This window comes from Electrophorus electricus, chromosome 13, assembly GCF_041902795.1.
Source record: "Electrophorus electricus isolate QZ-2024a chromosome 13, ASM4190279v1, whole genome shotgun sequence".
In the NCBI taxonomy this organism is placed as follows: Eukaryota; Metazoa; Chordata; class Actinopteri; order Gymnotiformes; family Gymnotidae; genus Electrophorus; species Electrophorus electricus.
This window is the reverse complement of record NC_137509.1, coordinates 22,595,750-22,623,335: the sequence shown is the minus strand read 5'-3', so window position 1 is coordinate 22,623,335 and position 27,586 is coordinate 22,595,750. Positions and strand designations below refer to the sequence as shown.

The 27,586-nt window shown below is 35.5% G+C and overlaps 1 non-coding gene and 28 pseudogenes across 1 annotated transcript; all 29 read right to left on the bottom strand.

The window, feature by feature from the left end:
- Positions 1-523: 523 nt before the first annotated feature.
- LOC145650045 (5S ribosomal RNA) lies at positions 524-642 on the bottom strand (annotated as a pseudogene).
- A 792-nt stretch (positions 643-1,434) lies between these two features.
- LOC145644259 (5S ribosomal RNA) lies at positions 1,435-1,553 on the bottom strand (annotated as a pseudogene).
- Positions 1,554-2,346: 793 nt separating this feature from the next.
- LOC145647748 (5S ribosomal RNA) lies at positions 2,347-2,465 on the bottom strand (annotated as a pseudogene).
- Positions 2,466-3,258: 793 nt separating this feature from the next.
- LOC145650160 (5S ribosomal RNA) lies at positions 3,259-3,377 on the bottom strand (annotated as a pseudogene).
- Positions 3,378-4,387: 1,010 nt separating this feature from the next.
- Positions 4,388-4,506, bottom strand: LOC145644119 (5S ribosomal RNA; annotated as a pseudogene).
- Positions 4,507-5,298: 792 nt separating this feature from the next.
- On the bottom strand, positions 5,299-5,417 carry LOC145650072 (5S ribosomal RNA; annotated as a pseudogene).
- Positions 5,418-5,990: 573 nt separating this feature from the next.
- Positions 5,991-6,109, bottom strand: LOC145644060 (5S ribosomal RNA; annotated as a pseudogene).
- Positions 6,110-6,901: 792 nt separating this feature from the next.
- On the bottom strand, positions 6,902-7,020 carry LOC145644258 (5S ribosomal RNA; annotated as a pseudogene).
- Positions 7,021-7,812: 792 nt separating this feature from the next.
- Positions 7,813-7,931, bottom strand: LOC145647746 (5S ribosomal RNA; annotated as a pseudogene).
- Positions 7,932-8,942: 1,011 nt separating this feature from the next.
- LOC145650841 (5S ribosomal RNA) lies at positions 8,943-9,061 on the bottom strand (annotated as a pseudogene).
- Positions 9,062-9,853: 792 nt separating this feature from the next.
- On the bottom strand, positions 9,854-9,972 carry LOC145650159 (5S ribosomal RNA; annotated as a pseudogene).
- Positions 9,973-10,982: 1,010 nt separating this feature from the next.
- Positions 10,983-11,101, bottom strand: LOC145645452 (5S ribosomal RNA; annotated as a pseudogene).
- Positions 11,102-11,893: 792 nt separating this feature from the next.
- On the bottom strand, positions 11,894-12,012 carry LOC145650071 (5S ribosomal RNA; annotated as a pseudogene).
- A 793-nt stretch (positions 12,013-12,805) lies between these two features.
- LOC145650582 (5S ribosomal RNA) lies at positions 12,806-12,924 on the bottom strand (annotated as a pseudogene).
- Positions 12,925-13,716: 792 nt separating this feature from the next.
- Positions 13,717-13,835, bottom strand: LOC145648912 (5S ribosomal RNA; annotated as a pseudogene).
- Positions 13,836-14,629: 794 nt separating this feature from the next.
- LOC145648911 (5S ribosomal RNA) lies at positions 14,630-14,748 on the bottom strand (annotated as a pseudogene).
- Positions 14,749-15,540: 792 nt separating this feature from the next.
- On the bottom strand, positions 15,541-15,659 carry LOC145649990 (5S ribosomal RNA; annotated as a pseudogene).
- A 793-nt stretch (positions 15,660-16,452) lies between these two features.
- LOC145648909 (5S ribosomal RNA) lies at positions 16,453-16,571 on the bottom strand (annotated as a pseudogene).
- Positions 16,572-17,364: 793 nt separating this feature from the next.
- LOC145648908 (5S ribosomal RNA) lies at positions 17,365-17,483 on the bottom strand (annotated as a pseudogene).
- Positions 17,484-18,164: 681 nt separating this feature from the next.
- On the bottom strand, positions 18,165-18,283 carry LOC145644163 (5S ribosomal RNA; annotated as a pseudogene).
- Positions 18,284-19,293: 1,010 nt separating this feature from the next.
- LOC145644565 (5S ribosomal RNA) lies at positions 19,294-19,412 on the bottom strand (annotated as a pseudogene).
- Positions 19,413-20,205: 793 nt separating this feature from the next.
- Positions 20,206-20,324, bottom strand: LOC145643754 (5S ribosomal RNA). Its single transcript, XR_014116072.1, has one exon. It is a non-coding gene; the product is annotated as a 5S ribosomal RNA (ribosomal RNA).
- Positions 20,325-21,116: 792 nt separating this feature from the next.
- LOC145650148 (5S ribosomal RNA) lies at positions 21,117-21,235 on the bottom strand (annotated as a pseudogene).
- A 792-nt stretch (positions 21,236-22,027) lies between these two features.
- LOC145649989 (5S ribosomal RNA) lies at positions 22,028-22,146 on the bottom strand (annotated as a pseudogene).
- Positions 22,147-22,939: 793 nt separating this feature from the next.
- LOC145648907 (5S ribosomal RNA) lies at positions 22,940-23,058 on the bottom strand (annotated as a pseudogene).
- A 793-nt stretch (positions 23,059-23,851) lies between these two features.
- LOC145648906 (5S ribosomal RNA) lies at positions 23,852-23,970 on the bottom strand (annotated as a pseudogene).
- Positions 23,971-24,763: 793 nt separating this feature from the next.
- LOC145648905 (5S ribosomal RNA) lies at positions 24,764-24,882 on the bottom strand (annotated as a pseudogene).
- A 681-nt stretch (positions 24,883-25,563) lies between these two features.
- Positions 25,564-25,682, bottom strand: LOC145644162 (5S ribosomal RNA; annotated as a pseudogene).
- Positions 25,683-26,693: 1,011 nt separating this feature from the next.
- On the bottom strand, positions 26,694-26,812 carry LOC145644564 (5S ribosomal RNA; annotated as a pseudogene).
- Between the last annotated feature and the right edge of the window lie 774 nt (positions 26,813-27,586).

Sequence of the window (27,586 nt, the reverse complement as noted above, 5' to 3'; positions counted from 1 at the left end):
TGCTAGCAGATAGTTTGATTTAATTATTCACTGCACTTCAAATTTGAACATGATAGCTTGAACATAAATTAAAGGGATGCAATACAATCTTACAGCACCTGCTATTCCTTGGTACTAAAATGTTGCTATTTAATCTGTACACTTCACATACAAGCTTGTCAATTGCAGATTAAATTAAAGTGATGCAACAAAAATTTACAGCATCTGCTATTCCCAGGTGCTAACAGATAGTTTTTTTAATTAATCACTGCATTTCACATCCTAGCATGTCATCTTGACAGTAAATTAAAGTGATGCAAGATAAGCTTACAGAATCTCGTAGTCCAAGGTGCTAACAGATAGTTTTTTGATGAATCACTGCACTTCACATTCAGGCATGTGAGTTGGAGAGTAAATGAAAGTGATGGAAAAAATCTTACACCATCTGCTATTCCCAGGTGCTAACAGATAGTTTTTTTTATTAATCACTGCACTTCACATTTGAGCATGTCATCTTGAAAGTAAATTAAAGTGATGCAAGAAAAGCTTTCAGCACCTGGTATTCCTAGATAGGGTCCCACCTTAGTACTATCCAGGCCCAAACTTACTTAGCTTCCAAGGTCAGATGAGATTGGGCGTTCTCAAGCTGGTGTGGCCGTAAGCCTTAAACACTTACTCAAATTGCCTAATCATAGCAAATATGATCAAAGACCAATCTGACAATTTTTGTTATTAATCCCTGCACTTGACATTGTAGAATGTTATCTTGAAAGTAAATTAAATGATGCAATAAAAGCTTACAACATCTGGTATACGGAGGCACTAACAGACAGTTTTTTTATTAATCACTGCACTTCACATTCAAGCATGTCAGTTGGAGAGTAAATTAAAGTGATGCAATAAAAACTTACAGCATCTGCTATTCCTAGGTGCTAGCAGATAGTTTGATTTAATCATTCACTGCACTTCAAATTTGAACATGATAGCTTGAACATAAATTAAAGGGATGCAATAAAATCTTACAGCACCTGCTATTCCCTGTTACTAAAAGATTTCTATTTAATCTGTACACTTCACATACAAGCATGTCAGTTGCAGATTAAATTAAAGTGATGCAACAAAAACTTACAGCATCTGCTATTCCCAGGTGCTAACAGATAGTTTTTTTTAATTAATCACTGCACTTCACATCCTAGCATGTCATCTTAAAAGTAAATTAAAGTGATGCAAGAGAAGCTTACAGCATCTCGTAGTCCAAGCTGCTAACAGATAGTTTTTTGATGAATCACTGCACTTCACATTCAGGAATGTGAGTTGGAGAGTAAATGAAAGCGATGCAAAAAAAACTTACAGCATCTGCTATTCCCATGTGCTAACAGATAGTTTTTTTTATTAATCACTGCACTTCACATTTGAGCATGTCAGCTTGAAAATAAATTAAAGTGATGCAAGAAAAGCTTACAGCACCTGGTATTCCTAGGTAGGGTCCCACCTCAGTACTATCCAGGCCCAAAGTTGTTCAGCTTCCAAGGTCAGATGAGATTGGGGGTTCTCAAGCTGGTGTGGCCATAAGCCTTAAACACTTACTCAAATTGCCTAACTATAGCAAATATGATCAAAGACCAATCTGACAATTTTTTTTATTAATCCCTGCACTTGACATTGTAGAATGTTATCTTGAAAGTAAATTAAATGATGCAATAAAAGCTTACAACATCTGGTATACGGAGGCACTACCAGACAGTTTTTTTTATTAATCACTGCACTTCACATTCAAGCATGTCAGTTGGAGAGTAAATTAAAGTGATGCAATAAAAACTTACAGCATCTGCTATTCCCAGGTGCTAGCAGATAGTTTGATTTAATTATTCACTGCACTTCAAATTTGAACATGATAGCTTGAACATAAATTAAAGGGATGCAATAAAATCTTACAGCACCTGCTATTCCCTGGTACTAAAAGATTTCTATTTAATCTGTACACTTCACAAACAAGCATGTCAGTTGCAGATTAAATTAAAGTGATGCAACAAAAACTTACAGCATCTGCTATTCCCAGGTGCTAACAGACAGTTTTTTTAAATTAATCACTGCACTTCACATCCTAGCATGTCATCTTAAAAGTAAATTAAAGTGATGCAAGAGAAGCTTACAGCATCTCGTAGTCCAAGCTGCTAACAGATAGTTTTTTGATGAATCACTGCACTTCACATTCAGGAATGTGAGTTGGAGAGTAAATGAAAGTGATGCAAAAAAAACTTACAGCATCTGCTATTCCCATGTGCTAACAGATAGTTTTTTTTATTAATCACTGCACTTCACATTTGAGCATGTCAGCTTGAGAATAAATTAAAGTGATGCAAGAAAAGCTTACAGCACCTGGTATTCCTAGGTAGGGTCCCACCTCAGTACTATCCAGGCCCAAACTTACTTAGCTTCCAAGGTCAGATGAGATTGGGCGTTCTCAAGCTGGTGTGGCCGTAAGCCTTAAAGACTTCCTCAAATTGCCTAATCATAGCAAATATGATCAAAGACCAATCTGACAATTTTTTTTATTAATCCCTGCACTTGACATTCTAGAATGTTATCTTGAAAGTAAATTAAATGATGCAATAAAATCTTACAACATCTGGTATACGGAGGCACTAACAGACAGTTTTTTTTATTAATCACTGCACTTCACATTCAAGCATGTCAGTTGGAGAGTAAATTAAAGTGATGCAATAAAAACTTACAGCATCTGCTATTCCCAGGTGCTAGCAGATAGTTTGATTTAATTATTCACTGCACTTCAAATTTGAACATGATAGCTTGAACATAAATTAAAGGGATGCAATAAAATCTTACAGCACCTGCTATTCCCTGGTACTAAAAGATTTCTATTTAATCTGTACACTTCACATACAAGCATGTCAGTTGCAGATTAAATTAAAGTGATGCAACAAAAACTTACAGCATCTGCTATTCCCAGGTGCTAACAGACAGTTTTTTTTAATTAATCACTGCACTTCACATCCTAGCATGTCATCTTAAAAGTAAATTAAAGTGATGCAAGAGAAGCTTACAGCATCTCGTAGTCCAAGCTGCTAACAGATAGTTTTTTGATGAATCACTGCACTTCACATTCAGGCATGTGAGTTGGAGAGTAAATGAAAGTGATGCAAAAAAAACTTACAGCATCTGCTATTCCCATGTGCTAACAGATAGTTTTTTTTATTAATCACTGCACTTCACATTTGAGCATGTCAGCTTGAAAGTAAATTAAAGTGATGCAAGAAAAGCTTACAGCACCTGGTATTCCTAGTTAGGGTCCCACCTCAGTACTATCCAGACCCAAACTTACTTAGCTTCCAAGGTCAGATGAGATTGGGCGTTCTCAAGCTGGTGTGGCCGTAAGCCTTAAAGACTTACTCAAATTGCCTAATCATAGCAAATATGATCAAAGACCAATCTGACAATTTTTTTTATTAATCCCTGCACTTGACATTGTAGAATGTTATCTTGAAAGTAAATTAAATGATGCAATTAAAGCTTACAACATCTGGTATACGGAGGCACTAACAGACAGTTTTTTTATTAATCACTGCACTTCACATTCAAGCATGTCAGTTGGAGAGTAAATAAAAGTGATGCAATAAAAACTTACAGCATCTGCTATTCCCAGGTGCTAGCAGATAGTTTGATTTAATTATTCACTGCACTTCAAATTTGAACATGATAGCTTGAACATAAATTAAAGGGATGCAATAAAATCTTACAGCACCTGCTATTCCCTGGTACTAAAAGATTTCTATTTAATCTGTACACTTCACATACAAGCATGTCAGTTGCAGATTAAATTAAAGTGATGCAACAAAAATTTACAGCATCTGCTATTCCCAGGTGCTAACAGACAGTTTTTTTTAATTAATCACTGCACTTCAAATTTGAACATGATAGCTTGAACATAAATTAAAGGGATGCAATAAAATATTACAGCACCTGCTATTCCCTGGTACTAAAAGATTTCTATTTAATCTGTACACTTCACATACAAGCATGTCAGTTGCAGATTAAATTAAAGTGATGCAACAAAAACTTACAGCATCTGCTATTCCCAGGTGCTAACAGACAGTTTTTTTTAATTAATCACTGCACTTCACATCCTAGCATGTCATCTTAAAAGTAAATTAAAGTGATGCAAGAGAAGCTTACAGCATCTCGTAGTCCAAGCTGCTAACAGATAGTTTTTTGATGAATCACTGCACTTCACATTCAGGCATGTGAGTTGGAGAGTAAATGAAAGTGATGCAAAAAAAACTTACAGCATCTGCTATTCCCATGTGCTAACAGATAGTTTTTTTTATTAATCACTGCACTTCACATTTGAGCATGTCAGCTTGAAAGTAAATTAAAGTGATGCAAGAAAAGCTTACAGCACCTGGTATTCCTAGTTAGGGTCCCACCTCAGTACTATCCAGACCCAAACTTGCTTAGCTTCCAAGGTCAGATGAAATTGGGCGTTCTCAAGATGGTGTGGCAGTAAGCCTTAAACACTTAGTCAAATTGCCTAATCATAGCAAATGTGATCAAAGACCAATCTGACTATTTTTTTTATTAATCCCTGCACTTGACATTCTAGAATGTTATCTTGAAAGTAAATTAAATGATGCAATAAAAGCTTACAACATCTGGTATACGGAGGCAATACGAGACAATTTTTTTATTAATCACTGCACTTCACATTCAAGCATGTCAGTTGGAGAGTAAATTAAAGTGATGCAATAAAAACTTACAGCATCTGCTATTCCCAGGTGCTAACAGATAGTTTGATTTAATTATTCACTGCACTTCAAATTTGAACATGATGGCTTGAACATAAATTAAAGGGATGCAATAAAATCTTACAGCACCTGCTATTCCCTGGTACTAAAAGATTTCTATTTAATCTGTACACTTCACATACAAGCATGTCAGTTGCAGATTAAATTAAAGTGATGCAACAAAAACTTACAGCATCTGCTATTCCCAGGTGCTAACAGATAGCTTTTTTAATTAATCACTGCACTTCACATCCTAGCATGTCATCTTAAAAGTACATTAAAGTGATGCAAGAGAAGCTTACAGCATCTCGTAGTCCAAGCTGCTAACAGATAGTTTTTTGATGAATCACTGCACTTCACATTCAGGCATGTGATTTGGAGAGTAAATGAAAGTGATGCAAAAAAAACTTACAGCATCTGCTATTCCCATGTGCTAACAGATAGTTTTTTTTTATTAATCACTGCACTTCACATTTGAGCATGTCAGCTTGAAAGTAAATTAAAGTGATGCAAGAAAAGTTTACAGCACCTGGTATTCCTAGGTAGGGTCCCACCTCAGTACTATCCAGGCCCAAACTTGCTTAGCTTCCAAGGTCAGATGAGATTGGGCGTTCTCAAGATGGTGTGGCAGTAAGCCTTAAACATTTAGTCAAATTGCCTAATCATAGCAAATATGAATTAAAGACCAATCTGACTATTTTTTTTATTAATCCCTGCACTTGACATTCTAGAATGTTATCTTGAAAGTAAATTAAATGATGCAATAAAATCTTACAACATCTGGTATACGGAGGCAATACGAGACAATTTTTTTATTAATCACTGCACTTCACATTCAAGCATGTCAGTTGGAGAGTAAATTAAAGTGATGCAATAAAAACTTACACCATCTGCTATTCCCAGGTGCTAACAGATAGTTTGATTTAATTATTCACTGCACTTCAAATTTGAACATGATGGCTTGAACATAAATTAAAGGGATGCAATAAAATCTTACAGCACCTGCTATTCCCTGGTACTAAAAGATTTCTATTTAATTTGTACACTTCACATACAAGCATGTCAGTTGCAGATTAAATTAAAGTGATGCAACAAAAACTTACAGGATTTGCTATTCCCAGGTGCTAACAGATAGTTTTTTTTTAATTAATCACTGAACTTCACATCCTAGCATGTCATCTTGAAAGTAAATTAAAGTGATGCAAGAAAAGCTTACAGCACCTGGTATTCCTAGATAGGGTCCCACCTCAGTACTATCCAGGCCCAAACTTGTTTCGCTTCCAAGGTCAGACGAGACTGGTCGTTCTCAAGCTGGTGTGGCCGTAAGCCTTAAACACTTACTCAAATTGCCTAATCATAGCAAATATGATCAAAGACCAATCTGACAATTTTTGTTATTAATCCCTGCACTTGACATTGTAGAATGTTATCTTGAAAGTAAATTAAATGATGCAATAAAAGCTTACAACATCTGGTATACGGAGGCACTAACAGACAGTTTTTTTATTAATCACTGCACTTCACATTCAAGCATGTCAGTTGGAGAGTAAATTAAAGTGATGCAATAAAAACTTACAGCATCTGCTATTCCTAGGTGCTAGCAGATAGTTTGATTTAATCATTCACTGCACTTCAAATTTGAACATGATAGCTTGAACATAAATTAAAGGGATGCAATAAAATCTTACAGCACCTGCTATTCCCTGTTACTAAAAGATTTCTATTTAATCTGTACACTTCACATACAAGCATGTCAGTTGCAGATTAAATTAAAGTGATGCAACAAAAACTTACAGCATCTGCTATTCCCAGGTGCTAACAGATAGTTTTTTTTAATTAATCACTGCACTTCACATCCTAGCATGTCATCTTAAAAGTAAATTAAAGTGATGCAAGAGAAGCTTACAGCATCTCGTAGTCCAAGCTGCTAACAGATAGTTTTTTGATGAATCACTGCACTTCACATTCAGGAATGTGAGTTGGAGAGTAAATGAAAGCGATGCAAAAAAAACTTACAGCATCTGCTATTCCCATGTGCTAACAGATAGTTTTTTTTATTAATCACTGCACTTCACATTTGAGCATGTCAGCTTGAAAATAAATTAAAGTGATGCAAGAAAAGCTTACAGCACCTGGTATTCCTAGGTAGGGTCCCACCTCAGTACTATCCAGGCCCAAAGTTGTTCAGCTTCCAAGGTCAGATGAGATTGGGGGTTCTCAAGCTGGTGTGGCCATAAGCCTTAAACACTTACTCAAATTGCCTAACTATAGCAAATATGATCAAAGACCAATCTGACAATTTTTTTTATTAATCCCTGCACTTGACATTGTAGAATGTTATCTTGAAAGTAAATTAAATGATGCAATAAAAGCTTACAACATCTGGTATACGGAGGCACTACCAGACAGTTTTTTTATTAATCACTGCACTTCACATTCAAGCATGTCAGTTGGAGAGTAAATTAAAGTGATGCAATAAAAACTTACAGCATCTGCTATTCCCAGGTGCTAGCAGATAGTTTGATTTAATTATTCACTGCACTTCAAATTTGAACATGATAGCTTGAACATAAATTAAAGGGATGCAATAAAATCTTACAGCACCTGCTATTCCCTGGTACTAAAAGATTTCTATTTAATCTGTACACTTCACAAACAAGCATGTCAGTTGCAGATTAAATTAAAGTGATGCAACAAAAACTTACAGCATCTGCTATTCCCAGGTGCTAACAGACAGTTTTTTTAAATTAATCACTGCACTTCACATCCTAGCATGTCATCTTAAAAGTAAATTAAAGTGATGCAAGAGAAGCTTACAGCATCTCGTAGTCCAAGCTGCTAACAGATAGTTTTTTGATGAATCACTGCACTTCACATTCAGGAATGTGAGTTGGAGAGTAAATGAAAGTGATGCAAAAAAAACTTACAGCATCTGCTATTCCCATGTGCTAACAGATAGTTTTTTTTATTAATCACTGCACTTCACATTTGAGCATGTCAGCTTGAAAATAAATTAAAGTGATGCAAGAAAAGCTTACAGCACCTGGTATTCCTAGGTAGGGTCCCACCTCAGTACTATCCAGGCCCAAACTTACTTAGCTTCCAAGGTCAGATGAGATTGGGCGTTCTCAAGCTGGTGTGGCCGTAAGCCTTAAAGACTTACTCAAATTGCCTAATCATAGCAAATATGATCAAAGACCAATCTGACAATTTTTTTTATTAATCCCTGCACTTGACATTGTAGAATGTTATCTTGAAAGTAAATTAAATGATGCAATTAAAGCTTACAACATCTGGTATACGGAGGCACTAACAGACAGTTTTTTTATTAATCACTGCACTTCACATTCAAGCATGTCAGTTGGAGAGTAAATTAAAGTGATGCAATAAAAACTTACAGCATCTGCTATTCCCAGGTGCTAGCAGATAGTTTGATTTAATTATTCACTGCACTTCAAATTTGAACATGATAGCTTGAACATAAATTAAAGGGATGCAATAAAATCTTACAGCACCTGCTATTCCCTGGTACTAAAAGATTTCTATTTAATCTGTACACTTCACATACAAGCATGTCAGTTGCAGATTAAATTAAAGTGATGCAACAAAAATTTACAGCATCTGCTATTCCCAGGTGCTAACAGACAGTTTTTTTTAATTAATCACTGCACTTCAAATTTGAACATGATAGCTTGAACATAAATTAAAGGGATGCAATAAAATATTACAGCACCTGCTATTCCCTGGTACTAAAAGATTTCTATTTAATCTGTACACTTCACATACAAGCATGTCAGTTGCAGATTAAATTAAAGTGATGCAACAAAAACTTACAGCATCTGCTATTCCCAGGTGCTAACAGACAGTTTTTTTTAATTAATCACTGCACTTCACATCCTAGCATGTCATCTTAAAAGTAAATTAAAGTGATGCAAGAGAAGCTTACAGCATCTCGTAGTCCAAGCTGCTAACAGATAGTTTTTTGATGAATCACTGCACTTCACATTCAGGCATGTGATTTGGAGAGTAAATGAAAGTGATGCAAAAAAAACTTACAGCATCTGCTATTCCCATGTGCTAACAGATAGTTTTTTTTTATTAATCACTGCACTTCACATTTGAGCATGTCAGCTTGAAAGTAAATTAAAGTGATGCAAGAAAAGTTTACAGCACCTGGTATTCCTAGGTAGGGTCCCACCTCAGTACTATCCAGGCCCAAACTTGCTTAGCTTCCAAGGTCAGATGAAATTGGGCGTTCTCAAGATGGTGTGGCAGTAAGCCTTAAACACTTAGTCAAATTGCCTAATCATAGCAAATATGATCAAAGACCAATCTGACTATTTTTTTTATTAATCCCTGCACTTGACATTCTAGAATGTTATCTTGAAAGTAAATTAAATGATGCAATAAAAGCTTACAACATCTGGTATACGGAGGCAATACGAGACAATTTTTTTATTAATCACTGCACTTCACATTCAAGCATGTCAGTTGGAGAGTAAATTAAAGTGATGCAATAAAAACTTACAGCATCTGCTATTCCCAGGTGCTAACAGATAGTTTGATTTAATTATTCACTGCACTTCAAATTTGAACATGATGGCTTGAACATAAATTAAAGGGATGCAATAAAATCTTACAGCACCTGCTATTCCCTGGTACTAAAAGATTTCTATTTAATCTGTACACTTCACATACAAGCATGTCAGTTGCAGATTAAATTAAAGTGATGCAACAAAAACTTACAGCATCTGCTATTCCCAGGTGCTAACAGACAGTTTTTTTTAATTAATCACTGCACTTCACATCCTAGCATGTCATCTTAAAAGTAAATTAAAGTGATGCAAGAGAAGCTTACAGCATCTCGTAGTCCAAGCTGCTAACAGATAGTTTTTTGATGAATCACTGCACTTCACATTCAGGCATGTGAGTTGGAGAGTAAATGAAAGTGATGCAAAAAAAACTTACAGCATCTGCTATTCCCATGTGCTAACAGATAGTTTTTTTTATTAATCACTGCACTTCACATTTGAGCATGTCAGCTTGAAAGTAAATTAAAGTGATGCAAGAAAAGCTTACAGCACCTGGTATTCCTAGTTAGGGTCCCACCTCAGTACTATCCAGACCCAAACTTACTTAGCTTCCAAGGTCAGATGAGATTGGGCGTTCTCAAGCTGGTGTGGCCGTAAGCCTTAAAGACTTACTCAAATTGCCTAATCATAGCAAATATGATCAAAGACCAATCTGACAATTTTTTTTATTAATCCCTGCACTTGACATTGTAGAATGTTATCTTGAAAGTAAATTAAATGATGCAATTAAAGCTTACAACATCTGGTATACGGAGGCACTAACAGACAGTTTTTTTATTAATCACTGCACTTCACATTCAAGCATGTCAGTTGGAGAGTAAATTAAAGTGATGCAATAAAAACTTACAGCATCTGCTATTCCCAGGTGCTAGCAGATAGTTTGATTTAATTATTCACTGCACTTCAAATTTGAACATGATAGCTTGAACATAAATTAAAGGGATGCAATAAAATCTTACAGCACCTGCTATTCCCTGGTACTAAAAGATTTCTATTTAATCTGTACACTTCACATACAAGCATGTCAGTTGCAGATTAAATTAAAGTGATGCAACAAAAATTTACAGCATCTGCTATTCCCAGGTGCTAACAGACAGTTTTTTTTAATTAATCACTGCACTTCAAATTTGAACATGATAGCTTGAACATAAATTAAAGGGATGCAATAAAATATTACAGCACCTGCTATTCCCTGGTACTAAAAGATTTCTATTTAATCTGTACACTTCACATACAAGCATGTCAGTTGCAGATTAAATTAAAGTGATGCAACAAAAACTTACAGCATCTGCTATTCCCAGGTGCTAACAGACAGTTTTTTTTAATTAATCACTGCACTTCACATCCTAGCATGTCATCTTAAAAGTAAATTAAAGTGATGCAAGAGAAGCTTACAGCATCTCGTAGTCCAAGCTGCTAACAGATAGTTTTTTGATGAATCACTGCACTTCACATTCAGGCATGTGAGTTGGAGAGTAAATGAAAGTGATGCAAAAAAAACTTACAGCATCTGCTATTCCCATGTGCTAACAGATAGTTTTTTTTATTAATCACTGCACTTCACATTTGAGCATGTCAGCTTGAAAGTAAATTAAAGTGATGCAAGAAAAGCTTACAGCACCTGGTATTCCTAGTTAGGGTCCCACCTCAGTACTATCCAGACACAAACTTGCTTAGCTTCCAAGGTCAGATGAAATTGGGCGTTCTCAAGATGGTGTGGCAGTAAGCCTTAAACACTTAGTCAAATTGCCTAATCATAGCAAATGTGATCAAAGACCAATCTGACTATTTTTTTTATTAATCCCTGCACTTGACATTCTAGAATGTTATCTTGAAAGTAAATTAAATGATGCAATAAAAGCTTACAACATCTGGTATACGGAGGCAATACGAGACAATTTTTTTATTAATCACTGCACTTCACATTCAAGCATGTCAGTTGGAGAGTAAATTAAAGTGATGCAATAAAAACTTACAGCATCTGCTATTCCCAGGTGCTAACAGATAGTTTGATTTAATTATTCACTGCACTTCAAATTTGAACATGATGGCTTGAACATAAATTAAAGGGATGCAATAAAATCTTACAGCACCTGCTATTCCCTGGTACTAAAAGATTTCTATTTAATCTGTACACTTCACATACAAGCATGTCAGTTGCAGATTAAATTAAAGTGATGCAACAAAAACTTACAGCATCTGCTATTCCCAGGTGCTAACAGATAGCTTTTTTAATTAATCACTGCACTTCACATCCTAGCATGTCATCTTAAAAGTACATTAAAGTGATGCAAGAGAAGCTTACAGCATCTCGTAGTCCAAGCTGCTAACAGATAGTTTTTTGATGAATCACTGCACTTCACATTCAGGCATGTGATTTGGAGAGTAAATGAAAGTGATGCAAAAAAAACTTACAGCATCTGCTATTCCCATGTGCTAACAGATAGTTTTTTTTTATTAATCACTGCACTTCACATTTGAGCATGTCAGCTTGAAAGTAAATTAAAGTGATGCAAGAAAAGTTTACAGCACCTGGTATTCCTAGGTAGGGTCCCACCTCAGTACTATCCAGGCCCAAACTTGCTTAGCTTCCAAGGTCAGATGAGATTGGGCGTTCTCAAGATGGTGTGGCAGTAAGCCTTAAACATTTAGTCAAATTGCCTAATCATAGCAAATATGAATTAAAGACCAATCTGACTATTTTTTTTATTAATCCCTGCACTTGACATTCTAGAATGTTATCTTGAAAGTAAATTAAATGATGCAATAAAATCTTACAACATCTGGTATACGGAGGCAATACGAGACAATTTTTTTATTAATCACTGCACTTCACATTCAAGCATGTCAGTTGGAGAGTAAATTAAAGTGATGCAATAAAAACTTACACCATCTGCTATTCCCAGGTGCTAACAGATAGTTTGATTTAATTATTCACTGCACTTCAAATTTGAACATGATGGCTTGAACATAAATTAAAGGGATGCAATAAAATCTTACAGCACCTGCTATTCCCTGGTACTAAAATATTTCTATTTAATCTGTACACTTCACATACAAGCATGTCAGTTGCAGATTAAATTAAAGTGATGCAACAAAAACTTACAGCATCTGCTATTCCCAGGTGCTAACAGATAGCTTTTTTAATTAATCACTGCACTTCACATCCTAGCATGTCATCTTAAAAGTACATTAAAGTGATGCAAGAGAAGCTTACAGCATCTCGTAGTCCAAGCTATTAACAGATAGTTTTTTGATGAATCACTGCACTTCACATTCAGGCATGTGAGTTGGAGAGTAAATGAAAGTGATGCAAAAAAAACTTACAGCATCTGCTATTCCCATGTGCTAACAGATAGTTTTTTTTTATTAATCACTGCACTTCACATTTGAGCATGTCAGCTTGAAAGTAAATTAAAGTGATGCATGAAAAGCTTACAACACCTGGTATTCCTAGGTAGGGTCCCACCTCAGTACTATCCAGGCCCAAACTTGCTTAGCTTCCAAGGTCAGATGAAATTGGGCGTTCTCAAGATGGTGTGGCAGTAAGCCTTAAACACTTAGTCAAATTGCCTAATCATAGCAAATATGATCAAAGACCAATCTGACTATTTTTTTTATTAATCCCTGCACTTGACATTCTAGAATGTTATCTTGAAAGTAAATTAAATGATGCAATAAAAGCTTACAACATCTGGTATACGGAGGCAATACGAGACAATTTTTTTATTAATCACTGCACTTCACATTCAAGCATGTCAGTTGGAGAGTAAATTAAAGTGATGCAATAAAAACTTACAGCATCTGCTATTCCCAGGTGCTAACAGATAGTTTGATTTAATTATTCACTGCACTTCAAATTTGAACATGATGGCTTGAACATAAATTAAAGGGATGCAATAAAATCTTACAGCACCTGCTATTCCCTGGTACTAAAAGATTTCTATTTAATCTGTACACTTCACATACAAGCATGTCAGTTGCAGATTAAATTAAAGTGATGCAACAAAAACTTACAGCATCTGCTATTCCCAGGTGCTAACAGATAGCTTTTTTAATTAATCACTGCACTTCACATCCTAGCATGTCATCTTAAAAGTACATTAAAGTGATGCAAGAGAAGCTTACAGCATCTCGTAGTCCAATCTGCTAACAGATAGTTTTTTGATGAATCACTGCACTTCACATTCAGGCATGTGAGTTGGAGAGTAAATGAAAGTGATGCAAAAAAAACTTACAGCATCTGCTATTCCCATGTGCTAACAGATAGTTTTTTTTTATTAATCACTGCACTTCACATTTGAGCATGTCAGCTTGAAAGTAAATTAAAGTGATGCAAGAAAAGCTTACAGCACCTGGTATTCCTAGGTAGGGTCCCACCTCAGTACTATCCAGGCCCAAACTTGCTTAGCTTCCAAGGTCAGATGAGATTGGGCGTTCTCAAGATGGTGTGGCAGTAAGCCTTAAACAATTAGTCAAATTGCCTAATCATAGCAAATATGAATTAAAGACCAATCTGACTATTTTTTTTATTAATCCCTGCACTTGACATTCTAGAATGTTATCTTGAAAGTAAATTAAATGATGCAATAAAAGCTTACAACATCTGGTATACGGAGGCACTAACAGACAGTATTTTTATTAATCACTGCACTTCACATTCAAGCATGTCAGTTGGAGAGTAAATTAAAGTGATGCAATAAAAACTTACAGCATCTGCTATTCCCAGGTGCTAGCAGATAGTTTGATTTAATTATTCACTGCACTTCAAATTTGAACATGATAGCTTGAACATAAATTAAAGGGATGCAATAAAATCTTACAGCACCTGCTATTCCCTGGTACTAAAAGATTTCTATTTAATCTGTACACTTCACATACAAGCATGTCAGTTGCAGATTAAATTAAAGTGATGCAACAAAAATTTACAGCATCTGCTATTCCCAGGTGCTAACAGATAGTTTTTTTTTAATTAATCACTGCACTTCACATCCTAGCATGTCATCTTAAAAGTAAATTAAAGTGATGCAAGAGAAGCTTACAGCATCTCATAGTCCAAGGTGCTAACAGATAGTTTTTTGATGAATCACTGCACTTCACATTCAGGCATGTGAGTTGGAGAGTAAATGAAAGTGATGCAAAAAAAACTTACAGCATCTGCTATTCCCATGTGCTAACAGATAGTTTTTTTTTATTAACACTGCACTTCACATTTGAGCATGTCAGCTTGAAAGTAAATTAAAGTGATGCAAGAAAAGCTTACAGCACCTGGTATTCCTAGGTAGGGTCCCACCTCAGTACTATCCAGGCCCAAACTTGCTTAGCTTCCAAGGTCAGATGAGATTGGGCGTTCTCAAGATGGTGTGGCAGTAAGCCTTAAACACTTAGTCAAATTGCCTAATCATAGCAAATATGATCAAAGACCAATCTGACTATTTTTTTTATTAATCCCTGCACTTGACATTCTAGAATGTTATCTTGAAAGTAAATTAAATGATGCAATAAAAGCTTACAACATCTGGTATACGGAGGCACTAACAGACAGCATTTTTATTAATCACTGCACTTCACATTCAAGCATGTCAGTTGGAGAGTAAATTAAAGTGATGCAATAAAAACTTACAGCATCTGCTATTCCCAGGTGCTAGCAGATAGTTTGATGTAATTATTCACTGCACTTCAAATTTGAACATGATAGCTTGAACATAAATTAAAGGGATGCAATAAAATCTTACAGCACCTGCTATTCCCTGGTACTAAAAGATTTCTATTTAATCTGTACACTTCACATACAAGCATGTCAGTTGCAGATTAAATTAAAGTGATGCAACAAAAATTTACAGCATCTGCTATTCCCAGGTGCTAACAGATAGTTTTTTTTAATTAATCACTGCACTTCACATCCTAGCATGTCATCTTAAAAGTAAATTAAAGTGATGCAAGAGAAGCTTACAGCATCTCATAGTCCAAGGTGCTAACAGATAGTTTTTTGATGAATCACTGCACTTCACATTCAGGCATGTGAGTTGGAGAGTAAATGAAAGTGATGCAAAAAAAACTTACAGCATCTGCTATTCCCATGTGCTAACAGATAGTTTTTTTTTATTAACACTGCACTTCACATTTGAGCATGTCAGCTTGAAAGTAAATTAAAGTGATGCAAGAAAAGCTTACAGCACCTGGTATTCCTAGGTAAGGTCCCACCTCAGTACTATCCAGGCCCAAACTTGCTTAGCTTCCAAGGTCAGATGAGATTGGGCGTTCTCAAGATGGTGTGGCAGTAAGCCTTAAACACTTAGTCAAATTGCCTAATCATAGCAAATATGATCAAAGACCAATCTGACTATTTTTTTTATTAATCCCTGCACTTGACATTCTAGAATGTTATCATGAAAGTAAATTAAATGATGCAATAAAAGCTTACAACATCTGGTATACGGAGGCACTAACAGACAGCATTTTTATTAATCACTGCACTTCACATTCAAGCATGTCAGTTGGAGAGTAAATTAAAGTGATGCAATAAAAACTTACAGCATCTGCTATTCCCAGGTGCTAGCAGATAGTTTGATGTAATTATTCACTGCACTTCAAATTTGAACATGATAGCTTGAACATAAATTAAAGGGATGCAATAAAATCTTACAGCACCTGCTATTCCCTGGTACTAAAAGATTTCTATTTAATCTGTACACTTCACATACAAGCATGTCAGTTGCAGATTAAATTAAAGTGATGCAACAAAAATTTACAGCATCTGCTATTCCCAGGTGCTAACAGATAGTTTTTTTTAATTAATCACTGCACTTCACATCCTAGCATGTCATCTTAAAAGTAAATTAAAGTGATGCAAGAGAAGCTTACAGCATCTCGTAGTCCAAGGTGCTAACAGATAGTTTTTTGATGAATCACTGCACTTCACATTCAGGCATGTGAGTTGGAGAGTAAATCAAAGTGATGCAAAAAAAACTTACAGCATCTGCTATTCCCATGTGCTAACAGATAGTTTTTTTTTATTAATCACTGCACTTCACATTTGAGCATGTCAGCTTGAAAGTAAATTAAAGTGATGCAAGAAAAGCTTACAGCACCTGGTATTCCTAGGTAGGGTCCCACCTCAGTACTATCCAGGCCCAAACTTGCTTAGCTTCCAAGGTCAGATGAGATTGGGCGTTCTCAAGATGGTGTGGCAGTAAGCCTTAAACACTTAGTCAAATTGCCTAATCATAGCAAATATGATCAAAGACCAATCTGACTATTTTTTTTATTAATCCCTGCACTTGACATTCTAGAATGTTATCTTGAAAGTAAATTAAATGATGCAATAAAAGCTTACAACATCTGGTATACGGAGGCACTAACAGACAGTATTTTTATTAATCACGGCACATCACATTCAAGCATGTCAGTTGGAGAGTAAATTAAAGTGATGCAATAAAAACTTACAGCATCTGCTATTCCCAGGTGCTAGCAGATAGTTTGATTTAATTATTCACTGCACTTCAAATTTGAACATGATAGCTTGAACATAAATTAAAGGGATGCAATAAAATCTTACAGCACCTGCTATTCCCTGGTACTAAAAGATTTCTATTTAATCTGTACACTTCACATACAAGCATGTCAGTTGCAGATTAAATTAAAGTGATGCAACAAAAATTTACAGCATCTGCTATTCCCAGGTGCTAACAGATAGTTTTTTTTAATTAATCACTGCACTTCACATCCTAGCATGTCATCTTAAAAGTAAATTAAAGTGATGCAAGAGAAGCTTACAGCATCTCGTAGTCCAAGGTGCTAACAGATAGTTTTTTGATGAATCACTGCACTTCACATTCAGGCATGTGAGTTGGAGAGTAAATGAAAGTGATGCAAAAAAAACTTACAGCATCTGCTATTCCCATGTGCTAACAGATAGTTTTTTTTTATTAATCACTGCACTTCACATTTGAGCATGTCAGCTTGAAAGTAAATTAAAGTGATGCAAGAAAAGCTTACAGCACCTGGTATTCCTAGGTAGGGTCCCACCTCAGTACTATCCAGGCCCAAACTTGCTTAGCTTCCAAGGTCAGATGAGATTGGGCGTTCTCAAGATGGTGTGGCAGTAAGCCTTAAACACTTAGTCAAATTGCCTAATCATAGCAAATATGATCAAAGACCAATCTGACTATATTTTTTATTAATCCCTGCACTTGACATTCTAGAATGTTATCTTGAAAGTAAATTAAATGATGCAATAAAAGCTTACAACATCTGGTATACGGAGGCAATACGAGACAATTTTTTTATTAATCACTGCACTTCACATTCAAGCATGTCAGTTGGAGAGTAAATTAAAGTGATGCAATAAAAACTTACAGCATCTGCTATTCCCAGGTGCTAGCAGATAGTTTGATTTAATTATTCACTGCACTTCAAATTTGAACATGATAGCTTGAACATAAATTAAAGGGATGCAATAAAATCTTACAGCACCTGCTATTCCCTGGTACTAAAAGATTTCTATTTAATCTGTACACTTCACATACAAGCATGTCAGTTGCAGATTAAATTAAAGTGATGCAACAAAAATTTACAGCATCTGCTATTCCCAGGTGCTAACAGATAGTTTTTTGATGAATCACTGCACTTCACATTCAGGCATGTGAGTTGGAGAGTAAATGAAAGTGATGCAAAAAAAACTTACAGCATCTGCTATTGCCATGTGCTAACAGATAGTTTTTTTTTATTAATCACTGCACTTCACATTTGAGCATGTCAGCTTGAAAGGAAATTAAAGTGATGCAAGAAAAGCTTACAGCACCTGGTATTCCTAGGTAGGGTCCCACCTCAGTACTATCCAGGCCCAAAGTTGTTTCGCTTCCAAGGTCAGATGAGATTGGGCGTTCTCAAGCTGCTGTGGCCGTAAGCCTTAAACAATTACTCAAATTGCCTAATCATAGTAAATATGATCAAAGACCAATCTGACAATTTTTTTTATTAATCCCTGCACTTGACATTCTAGAATGTTATCTTGAAAGTAAATTAAATGATGCAATAAAAGCTTACAACATCTGGTATACGGAGGCACTAACAGACAGTTTTTTTATTAATCACTGCATTTCACATTCAAGCATGTCAGTTGGAGAGTAAATTAAAGTGATGCAATAAAAACTTACAGCATCTGCTATTCCCAGGTGCTAGCAGATATTTTGATTTAATTATTCACTGCACTTCAATAATGAACATGATAGCTTGAACATAAATTAGAGGTATGCAATAAAATCTTACAGCACCTGCTATTCCCTGGTACTAAAAGATTTCTATTTAATCTGTACACTTCACATACAAGCATGTCAGTTGCAGATTAAATTAAAGTGATGCAACAAAAACTTACAGCATCTGCTATTCCCAGGTGCTAACAGATAGTTTGATTTAATTATTCACTGTACTTCAAATTTGAACATGATAGCTTGAACATAAATTAAAGGGATGCAATAAAATCTTACAGCACCTGCTATTCCCTGGTACTAAAAGATTTCTATTTAATCTGTACACTTCACATACAAGCATGTCAGTTGCAGATTAAATTAAAGTGATGCAACAAAAACTTACAGCATTTGCTATTCCCAGGTGCTAACAGATAGTTTTTTTTAAATTAATCACTGCACTTCACATCCTAGCATGTCATCTTGAAAGTAAATTAAAGTGATGCAAGAGAAGCTTACAGCATCTCGTAGTCCAAGGTGCTAACAGATAGTTTTTTGATGAATCACTGCACTTCACATTCAGGCATGTGAGTTGGAGAGTAAATGAAAGTGATGCAAAAAAAACTTACAGCATCTGCTATTCCCAGGTGCTAACAGATATTTTTTTTATTAATCACTGCACTTCACATTTGAGCATGTCAGCTTGAAAGTAAATTAAAGTGATGCAAGAAAAGCTTACAGCACCTGGTATTCCTAGATAGGGTCCTACCTCAGTACTATCCAGGCCCAAACTTGTTTCGCTTCCAAGGTCAGATGAGATTGTTTTTTCTCAAGCTGGTGTGGCCGTAAGCCTTAAACAATTACTCAAATTGCCTAATCATAGTAAATATGATCAAAGACCAATCTGACAATTTTTTTTATTAATCCCTGCACTTGACATTCTAGAATGTTATCTTGAAAGTAAATTAAATGATGCAATAAAAGCTTACAACATCTGGTATACGGAGGCACTAACAGACAGTTTTTTTATTAATCACTGCACTTCACATTCAAGCATGTCAGTTGGAGAGTAAATTAAAGTGATGCAATAAAAACTTACAGCATCTGCTATTCCCAGGTGCTAGCAGATATTTTGATTTAATTATTCACTGCACTTCAATAATGAACATGATAGCTTGAACATAAATTAAAGGTATGCAATAAAATCTTACAGCACCTGCTATTCGCTGGTACTAAAAGATTTCTATTTAGTCTGTACACTTCACATACAAGCATGTCAGTTGCAGATTAAATTAAAGTGATGCAACAAAAATTTACAGCATCTGCTATTCCCAGGTGCTAACAGATAGTTTTTTTTAATTAATCACTGCACTTCACATCCTAGCATGTCATCTTAAAAGTAAATTAAAGTGATGCAAAAGAAGCTTACAGCATCTCGTAGTCCAAGGTGCTAACAGATAGTTTTTTGATGAATCACTGCACTTCACATTCAGGCATGTGAGTTGGAGAGTAAATGAAAGTGATGCAAAAAAAACTTACAGCATCTGCTATTGCCATGTGCTAACAGATAGTTTTTTTTTATTAATCACTGCACTTCACATTTGAGCATGTCAGCTTGAAAGGAAATTAAAGTGATGCAAGAAAAGCTTACAGCACCTAGTATTCCTAGGTAGTGTCCCACCTCAGTACTATCCAGGCCCAAACTTGCTTAGCTTCCAAGGTCAGATGAGATTGGGCGTTCTCAAGCTGGTGTGGCCGTAAGCCTTAAACACTTAGTCAAATTGCCTAATCATAGCAAATATGATGAAAGACCAATCTGACTATTTTTTTTATTAATCCCTGCACTTGACATTCTAGAATGTTATCTTGAAAGTAAATTAAATGATGCAATAAAAGCTTACAACATCTGGTATACGGAGGCACTAACAGACAGTTTTTTTATTAATCACTGCACTTCACATTCAAGCATGTCAGTTGGAGAGTAAATTAAAGTGATGCAATAAAAACTTACAGCATCTGCTATTCCCAGGTGCTAGCAGATATTTTGATTTAATTATTCACTGCACTTCAATAATGAACATGATAGCTTGAACATAAATTAAAGGTATGCAATAAAATCTTACAGCACCTGCTATTCCCAGGTACTAAAAGATTTCTATTTAATCTGTACACTTCACATACAAGCATGTCAGTTGCAGATTAAATTAAAGTGATGCAACAAAAACTTACAGCATCTGCTATTCCCAGGTGCTAACAGATAGCTTTTTTAATTAATCACTGCACTTCACATCCTAGCATGTCATCTTAAAAGTACATTAAAGTGATGCAAGAGAAGCTTACAGCATCTCGTAGTCCAAGCTGCTAACAGATAGTTTTTTGATGAATCACTGCACTTCACATTCAGGCATGTGAGTTGGAGAGTAAATGAAAGTGATGCAAAAAAAACTTACAGCATCTGCTATTGCCATGTGCTAACAGATAGTTTTTTTTTATTAATCACTGCACTTCACATTTGAGCATGTCAGCTTGAAAGGAAATTAAAGTGATGCAAGAAAAGCTTACAGCACCTGGTATTCCTAGGTAGGGTCCCACCTCAGTACTATCCAGGCCCAAAGTTGTTTCGCTTCCAAGGTCAGATGAGATTGGGCGTTCTCAAGCTGGTGTGGCCGTAAGCCTTAAACAATTACTCAAATTGCCTAATCATAGTAAATATGATCAAAGACCAATCTGACAATTTTTTTTATTAATCCCTGCACTTGACATTCTAGAATGTTATCTTGAAAGTAAATTAAATGATGCAATAAAAGCTTACAACATCTGGTATACGGAGGCACTAACAGACAGCATTTTTATTAATCACTGCACTTCACATTCAAGCATGTCAGTTGGAGAGTAAATTAAAGTGATGCAATAAAAACTTACAGCATCTGCTATTCCCAGGTGCTAGCAGATAGTTTGATGTAATTATTCACTGCACTTCAAATTTGAACATGATAGCTTGAACATAAATTAAAGGGATGCAATAAAATCTTACAGCACCTGCTATTCCCTGGTACTAAAAGATTTCTATTTAATCTGTACACTTCACATACAAGCATGTCAGTTGCAGATTAAATTAAAGTGATGCAACAAAAATTTACAGCATCTGCTATTCCCAGGTGCTAACAGATAGTTTTTTTTAATTAATCACTGCACTTCACATCCTAGCATGTCATCTTAAAAGTAAATTAAAGTGATGCAAGAGAAGCTTACAGCATCTCATAGTCCAAGGTGCTAACAGATAGTTTTTTGATGAATCACTGCACTTCACATTCAGGCATGTGAGTTGGAGAGTAAATGAAAGTGATGCAAAAAAAACTTACAGCATCTGCTATTCCCATGTGCTAACAGATAGTTTTTTTTTATTAACACTGCACTTCACATTTGAGCATGTCAGCTTGAAAGTAAATTAAAGTGATGCAAGAAAAGCTTACAGCACCTGGTATTCCTAGGTAAGGTCCCACCTCAGTACTATCCAGGCCCAAACTTGCTTAGCTTCCAAGGTCAGATGAGATTGGGCGTTCTCAAGATGGTGTGGCAGTAAGCCTTAAACACTTAGTCAAATTGCCTAATCATAGCAAATATGATCAAAGACCAATCTGACTATTTTTTTTATTAATCTCTGCACTTGACATTCTAGAATGTTATCTTGAAAGTAAATTAAATGATGCAATAAAAGCTTACAACATCTGGTATACGGAGGCACTAACAGACAGCATTTTTATTAATCACTGCACTTCACATTCAAGCATGTCAGTTGGAGAGTAAATTAAAGTGATGCAATAAAAACTTACAGCATCTGCTATTCCCAGGTGCTAGCAGATAGTTTGATGTAATTATTCACTGCACTTCAAATTTGAACATGATAGCTTGAACATAAATTAAAGGGATGCAATAAAATCTTACAGCACCTGCTATTCCCTGGTACTAAAAGATTTCTATTTAATCTGTACACTTCACATACAAGCATGTCAGTTGCAGATTAAATTAAAGTGATGCAACAAAAATTTACAGCATCTGCTATTCCCAGGTGCTAACAGATAGTTTTTTTTAATTAATCACTGCACTTCACATCCTAGCATGTCATCTTAAAAGTAAATTAAAGTGATGCAAGAGAAGCTTACAGCATCTCGTAGTCCAAGCTGCTAACAGATAGTTTTTTGATGAATCACTGCACTTCACATTCAGGCATGTGAGTTGGAGAGTAAATCAAAGTGATGCAAAAAAAACTTACAGCATCTGCTATTCCCATGTGCTAACAGATAGTTTTTTTTTATTAATCACTGCACTTCACATTTGAGCATGTCAGCTTGAAAGTAAATTAAAGTGATGCAAGAAAAGCTTACAGCACCTGGTATTCCTAGGTAGGGTCCCACCTCAGTACTATCCAGGCCCAAACTTGCTTAGCTTCCAAGGTCAGATGAGATTGGGCGTTCTCAAGATGGTGTGGCAGTAAGCCTTAAACACTTAGTCAAATTGCCTAATCATAGCAAATATGATCAAAGACCAATCTGACTATTTTTTTTATTAATCCCTGCACTTGACATTCTAGAATGTTATCTTGAAAGTAAATTAAATGATGCAATAAAAGCTTACAACATCTGGTATACGGAGGCACTAACAGACAGTATTTTTATTAATCACGGCACATCACATTCAAGCATGTCAGTTGGAGAGTAAATTAAAGTGATGCAATAAAAACTTACAGCATCTGCTATTCCCAGGTGCTAGCAGATAGTTTGATTTAATTATTCACTGCACTTCAAATTTGAACATGATAGCTTGAACATAAATTAAAGGGATGCAATAAAATCTTACAGCACCTGCTATTCCCTGGTACTAAAAGATTTCTATTTAATCTGTACACTTCACATACAAGCATGTCAGTTGCAGATTAAATTAAAGTGATGCAACAAAAATTTACAGCATCTGCTATTCCCAGGTGCTAACAGATAGTTTTTTTTAATTAATCACTGCACTTCACATCCTAGCATGTCATCTTAAAAGTAAATTAAAGTGATGCAAGAGAAGCTTACAGCATCTCGTAGTCCAAGCTGCTAACAGATAGTTTTTTGATGAATCACTGCACTTCACATTCAGGCATGTGAGTTGGAGAGTAAATCAAAGTGATGCAAAAAAAACTTACAGCATCTGCTATTCCCATGTGCTAACAGATAGTTTTTTTTTATTAATCACTGCACTTCACATTTGAGCATGTCAGCTTGAAAGTAAATTAAAGTGATGCAAGAAAAGCTTACAGCACCTGGTATTCCTAGGTAGGGTCCCACCTCAGTACTATCCAGGCCCAAACTTGCTTAGCTTCCAAGGTCAGATGAGATTGGGCGTTCTCAAGATGGTGTGGCAGTAAGCCTTAAACACTTAGTCAAATTGCCTAATCATAGCAAATATGATCAAAGACCAATCTGACTATTTTTTTTATTAATCCCTGCACTTGACATTCTAGAATGTTATCTTGAAAGTAAATTAAATGATGCAATAAAAGCTTACAACATCTGGTATACGGAGGCACTAACAGACAGTATTTTTATTAATCACGGCACATCACATTCAAGCATGTCAGTTGGAGAGTAAATTAAAGTGATGCAATAAAAACTTACAGCATCTGCTATTCCCAGGTGCTAGCAGATAGTTTGATTTAATTATTCACTGCACTTCAAATTTGAACATGATAGCTTGAACATAAATTAAAGGGATGCAATAAAATCTTACAGCACCTGCTATTCCCTGGTACTAAAAGATTTCTATTTAATCTGTACACTTCACATACAAGCATGTCAGTTGCAGATTAAATTAAAGTGATGCAACAAAAATTTACAGCATCTGCTATTCCCAGGTGCTAACAGATAGTTTTTTTTAATTAATCACTGCACTTCACATCCTAGCATGTCATCTTAAAAGTAAATTAAAGTGATGCAAGAGAAGCTTACAGCATCTCGTAGTCCAAGGTGCTAACAGATAGTTTTTTGATGAATCACTGCACTTCACATTCAGGCATGTGAGTTGGAGAGTAAATGAAAGTGATGCAAAAAAAACTTACAGCATCTGCTATTCCCATGTGCTAACAGATAGTTTTTTTTTATTAATCACTGCACTTCACATTTGAGCATGTCAGCTTGAAAGTAAATTAAAGTGATGCAAGAAAAGCTTACAGCACCTGGTATTCCTAGGTAGGGTCCCACCTCAGTACTATCCAGGCCCAAACTTGCTTAGCTTCCAAGGTCAGATGAGATTGGGCGTTCTCAAGATGGTGTGGCAGTAAGCCTTAAACACTTAGTCAAATTGCCTAATCATAGCAAATATGATCAAAGACCAATCTGACTATATTTTTTATTAATCCCTGCACTTGACATTCTAGAATGTTATCTTGAAAGTAAATTAAATGATGCAATAAAAGCTTACAACATCTGGTATACGGAGGCAATACGAGACAATTTTTTTATTAATCACTGCACTTCACATTCAAGCATGTCAGTTGGAGAGTAAATTAAAGTGATGCAATAAAAACTTACAGCATCTGCTATTCCCAGGTGCTAGCAGATAGTTTGATTTAATTATTCACTGCACTTCAAATTTGAACATGATAGCTTGAACATAAATTAAAGGGATGCAATAAAATCTTACAGCACCTGCTATTCCCTGGTACTAAAAGATTTCTATTTAATCTGTACACTTCACATACAAGCATGTCAGTTGCAGATTAAATTAAAGTGATGCAACAAAAATTTACAGCATCTGCTATTCCCAGGTGCTAACAGATAGTTTTTTGATGAATCACTGCACTTCACATTCAGGCATGTGAGTTGGAGAGTAAATGAAAGTGATGCAAAAAAAACTTACAGCATCTGCTATTGCCATGTGCTAACAGATAGTTTTTTTTTATTAATCACTGCACTTCACATTTGAGCATGTCAGCTTGAAAGGAAATTAAAGTGATGCAAGAAAAGCTTACAGCACCTGGTATTCCTAGGTAGGGTCCCACCTCAGTACTATCCAGGCCCAAAGTTGTTTCGCTTCCAAGGTCAGATGAGATTGGGCGTTCTCAAGCTGCTGTGGCCGTAAGCCTTAAACAATTACTCAAATTGCCTAATCATAGTAAATATGATCAAAGACCAATCTGACAATTTTTTTTATTAATCCCTGCACTTGACATTCTAGAATGTTATCTTGAAAGTAAATTAAATGATGCAATAAAAGCTTACAACATCTGGTATACGGAGGCACTAACAGACAGTTTTTTTATTAATCACTGCATTTCACATTCAAGCATGTCAGTTGGAGAGTAAATTAAAGTGATGCAATAAAAACTTACAGCATCTGCTATTCCCAGGTGCTAGCAGATATTTTGATTTAATTATTCACTGCACTTCAATAATGAACATGATAGCTTGAACATAAATTAAAGGTATGCAATAAAATCTTACAGCACCTGCTATTCCCTGGTACTAAAAGATTTCTATTTAATCTGTACACTTCACATACAAGCATGTCAGTTGCAGATTAAATTAAAGTGATGCAACAAAAACTTACAGCATCTGCTATTCCCAGGTGCTAACAGATAGTTTGATTTAATTATTCACTGTACTTCAAATTTGAACATGATAGCTTGAACATAAATTAAAGGGATGCAATAAAATCTTACAGCACCTGCTATTCCCTGGTACTAAAAGATTTCTATTTAATCTGTACACTTCACATACAAGCATGTCAGTTGCAGATTAAATTAAAGTGATGCAACAAAAACTTACAGCATTTGCTATTCCCAGGTGCTAACAGATAGTTTTTTTTAAATTAATCACTGCACTTCACATCCTAGCATGTCATCTTGAAAGTAAATTAAAGTGATGCAAGAGAAGCTTACAGCATCTCATAGTCCAAGGTGCTAACAGATAGTTTTTTGATGAATCACTGCACTTCACATTCAGGCATGTGAGTTGGAGAGTAAATGAAAGTGATGCAAAAAAAACTTACAGCATCTGCTATTCCCAGGTGCTAACAGATAGTTTTTTTTATTAATCACTGCACTTCACATTTGAGCATGTCAGCTTGAAAGTAAATTAAAGTGATGCAAGAAAAGCTTACAGCACCTGGTATTCCTAGATAGGGTCCTACCTCAGTACTATCCAGGCCCAAACTTGTTTCGCTTCCAAGGTCAGATGAGATTGTTTTTTCTCAAGCTGGTGTGGCCGTAAGCCTTAAACAATTACTCAAATTGCCTAATCATAGTAAATATGATCAAAGACCAATCTGACAATTTTTTTTATTAATCCCTGCACTTGACATTCTAGAATGTTATCTTGAAAGTAAATTAAATGATGCAATAAAAGCTTACAACATCTGGTATACGGAGGCACTAACAGACAGTTTTTTTATTAATCACTGCACTTCACATTCAAGCATGTCAGTTGGAGAGTAAATTAAAGTGATGCAATAAAAACTTACAGCATCTGCTATTCCCAGGTGCTAGCAGATATTTTGATTTAATTATTCACTGCACTTCAATAATGAACATGATAGCTTGAACATAAATTAAAGGTATGCAATAAAATCTTACAGCACCTGCTATTCGCTGGTACTAAAAGATTTCTATTTAGTCTGTACACTTCACATACAAGCATGTCAGTTGCAGATTAAATTAAAGTGATGCAACAAAAATTTACAGCATCTGCTATTCCCAGGTGCTAACAGATAGTTTTTTTTAATTAATCACTGCACTTCACATCCTAGCATGTCATCTTAAAAGTAAATTAAAGTGATGCAAAAGAAGCTTACAGCATCTCGTAGTCCAAGGTGCTAACAGATAGTTTTTTGATGAATCACTGCACTTCACATTCAGGCATGTGAGTTGGAGAGTAAATGAAAGTGATGCAAAAAAAACTTACAGCATCTGCTATTGCCATGTGCTAACAGATAGTTTTTTTTTATTAATCACTGCACTTCACATTTGAGCATGTCAGCTTGAAAGGAA